The sequence below is a fragment of the Lepisosteus oculatus genome, unplaced genomic scaffold (genome assembly GCF_040954835.1).
Source record: "Lepisosteus oculatus isolate fLepOcu1 unplaced genomic scaffold, fLepOcu1.hap2 HAP2_SCAFFOLD_37, whole genome shotgun sequence".
In the NCBI taxonomy this organism is placed as follows: Eukaryota; Metazoa; Chordata; class Actinopteri; order Semionotiformes; family Lepisosteidae; genus Lepisosteus; species Lepisosteus oculatus.
Window position 1 is genome coordinate 2174036 of NW_027167902.1, and position 3820 is coordinate 2177855.

A 3820-nucleotide genomic window follows, 5' to 3' on the forward strand; every position below is an offset into this window, starting at 1 on the left:
GTTCCCTTGGCCCTGTGCTTGAAAGAGTCAAAAACCTTCCTCTTTGAATTCTGAAGCTTCTTGCAGATCTTGCTGTGTTTCTCCAGCCTCTCTACAGCAAACTTCCCGTGACACAGTTCACAGGGCACCAGCTGAGGGTTTCCACTCTGGCTATTCTCATATGGAAATTGCTCAGCGGTAGGGCACATCAGACTTGTAGGGGACAAATATCTGTTTTCCACTGACAGAGTTTGTTCATCCAGACATGTGGTCTTATTTCTGAAGTGGCCCTGCGCGGCCTGTGCCGCTGACACGTCGCTTTCAGGGAGCCTTGCTTTCTTGAGATACTTTCTCCTTCCACAGGGGACGTCTTCTAGCCCACGGCTGCAAGGGCTCACTTGACGTCTCTCCTGATGGGAAAGCGCAGAGGGAAAGTGCGATTCTGCGCATCCGCCATCTTCCATTGGAGAACCATAATCAAGGTTGTCTCCTCTGATAGGAAGGGCTTTCCTTGGAGTGAAGGCTTTTTGCTTCTCCATTCTGCAGGTCAGAAGAGGCACGGCCTTAGAGCGGTGGTTGGCCCATGGTCCTCTGGGGCAAAGCTCGCTCTGCCTCGCCTCTATTTTCCCTTCCGGCCACCTCTCTGGAGTCTTCCATCTCTCTCGGAACCATCCTCAGCTCCTCCTGAGCTCTGAAGAGCTTCGCCTGCATCATGGCCTCCTTCTGGCGAATCTCGTCCTTCATCATGGCCTCCTTCCGGCGCATCTCATCCTGCAGGCTGGCCTCCCTCCGGCGATGCTCCTCCTTCAGCGCGGCCTCTGCCTCGGCCACTTTTCTTAGCTCCTCTTGCAACTGAAAGTGCTCCTTCCCATTGGCATGAGAAGGGCATTGCCCTGGAGGGGTCGCCACCATGGGGAGGACAGTCCTGTCCTTAGGTTTGCGTACTCTTGAGCCCCTCCTGCCCGGCCTCTCGCAGGGCCTCTCATGACCATTCTGAGGCGGGGTGGGGGCAAACAAGGAATCACTCTGTGCGTCCGGGCGGTCCACAGCCCGAACCTCACCAGGGCCGGAGACTTTCCTGTTACCCATAGGCTTCAGGGGGTAAGACCGATCATACCCCACAATGTTCTTCTCGGGGCCCTGTTGGGCTTGGAAGCGATAGCTGTTCCCCATCTTCTTCTCTGCAGCGTATTTGACATATTGGAAACATTTTCTCATCTTCTGTAGAGCTGCCTCCTGCCGCCGATTGTACATGGCGATCATTTTTTTCTCCTTTTCCTGCATCAGTTTCTCTTGGAAGGTGTCCTTCAGAAGCTGTATCTTGGGAGGCGGGCAGTACGTGGAGATCAGATCCTGTTGCCTTAAGGGCGCGGGTCGATTCGAGTCTGTGTCCTTCGGGGAGGGGGACAGAGCACCAGGCTTAGGACTGGGCTCCATTGGCAAATGAGATATGAGCTTTGTTTCCCAGGTATCTGGAAAAGGCAAAAATGGCAAATAAATGATATCCTGCACAGTCTAGTATGGTCTAATAGAAAAGAATAAAAAAAAACAATTCAGGAAATACACAACTTTTTAATATTAAACCTAATGGTGTTGAATGCTGCATGCTGACTCAGTAGGAGACAGATCCTAAACATAAACATTATAATAAACATTTGTTTCCCAAATAACATTCTCAATGTTCAGAATGCTTAAAGTCATGAGCTTTTTTAAAAATGTTTAACTGAAACCTGGAAATGTGCTATTTCATTTCAAAGCTTGTATTATATCTATGATATAAATGTTTTTTTATATAAAATTAACCCATTATGCAACAGGGGTTTGAGCAAAAGTCACTGTGAATAAGGGAATTGATCAATATTAATTAGCCGTTTCACTACATTATAGATAGCTGAAGGATTATGATACAGTATATCGATTTCGCTACAAATTGACAAGCATATTTGATGACACTTACCAAACAAGTTTTAAACAGCGGAGAAATAGTTCACCACGACGATAGCAATGCAATGTTTGACTGCATCTCCCTATGTGATATATCTGTATTTGGGTATATACAGATCACGTAATTCAGGGAGCACTGTTACGTCAGGTCACCAACCATTATTACGACGCTCATATGTCATAGAGCTCCTTAGGATGTTTGTATAATCTTTATCCAAATTTTCATATGGCCGCAGTTACGGCGTTTATTTTACAGTTAATGTAACAGGGTGTCATTATATTTTTCTGTCTTTATGGTGGCAGACCACTTAAATAAATCTGAGTAGGCGGTTTCTACAAGTGGGTCAGATAAAATATTAAATATACAGTAAAAGCTCACACCTATTCATACCCTTTATGTACTGTATATCTACAATTACGTATACTACGTATACAGTTATCGTATACTATAATACGATAACTACCATTACAAAATGTCTCCCTTTTGATTTGAAGTGGTTCTTTTAAATAAGTAAATTGCAATCACTTAGCCTACATCTGAGCTCCTAATTCATCGCGACGACGGACTGAGACTCCAGTCGGATTTGTGAGAAGTAAAGGGGTGTGCCTGTTTTAAAACCGATTCATACGTCTTAAACACATGGACATAGATAGCAGTCTGTGTTATATAATTTATCTTTTTATTTTATTTAAATTTAAGTATCACATACACATTTTCAAAGTAACTGTACCCCTTTTAATTATGATCCCCATCGCTCACAGCTCCGAAGGTGAGACGAGGGCTACTTCAGATGGGATTTCCAATATTTCTCTCTTAGCTTGTATACCGGTGGAAAGGAGAGGGGTCTTAAAACGTGTTGATAGTAAGATTGGGATGTATTTGCAGTCTAGATATAGTTTTTTTAATGTTCGGAGCCGCCACAGATTCATTTTCTTACGACTGCTTTTCTGGATGACAATGACAATGCAAACGATGGTGTTAAGGCGAGGCTGTGCCTTAAGGCTCCTCTGCTTACAATATTCAGCGCGTAAATCGCAAACGAGCGCCTTCCCTTACGATGAAAATGCAGAAAATAAGACCACGAGATTTAAACCTACGGCTTACAAATTTATGCGTAAACACTAAAACCGTATCTTTAGCAAAACTGGCGAGACAATGTGTTTTATCATTTAAAAAAGTACTGGAAAATAATTAAAGGTTATCACGATAAACAGAGGTTACTGATCTACTACTGTACGCTGTGACCAAAAATGAGAGTCCCCCGATCCTCGCAGCCTTCATGCTTTGGTCTTGGCCTGGCCGTTTTTTTTAAGATAATGGGGTCAAGTTAAGAAATTATGCAAGTTTCTAATCAAATCCAAGGGCGCCTCGATCTCCTAAACATCTTTAGAAGGCCGACGGACCACACTGCACGGTCCGGGTCCGGGCCCTGACCCGGTTCTGGATAATGCCAGCTTAAAGTGAAAAATTCTACTGTACATATTATGTTTCTTATTATGGTATATATGTATAATATAGCGCGACCGCTTCACGAAGATAGAAAGAAAGTTATCCGCCATTTTTATTTTACCTGCAATTGAATTTGCCATTAAAATCATTATTAATACCGCAGCTGCTAAATTACTTACCTAAAAGCGTTCAGATACAAAAGCACTTGAGCTGTAATGTTTGTATACTGTTGGCCCGATGACCTACTTCAAGAAGAATTGTTACATAGACCGCCAAGGACTGTCATCACACTTTACGTCATAAAGCGCTTTAAAACTTTAGACAAGTTCAACACCTCATATTTTGTACATTTATAACATATATTTAAACAAAACATATATAATCTATTTTAATAAAATAGAAAAGTGTTCTTAGTCTTCACTTAAAAGCTTTTAGAAGCTGCCTTTC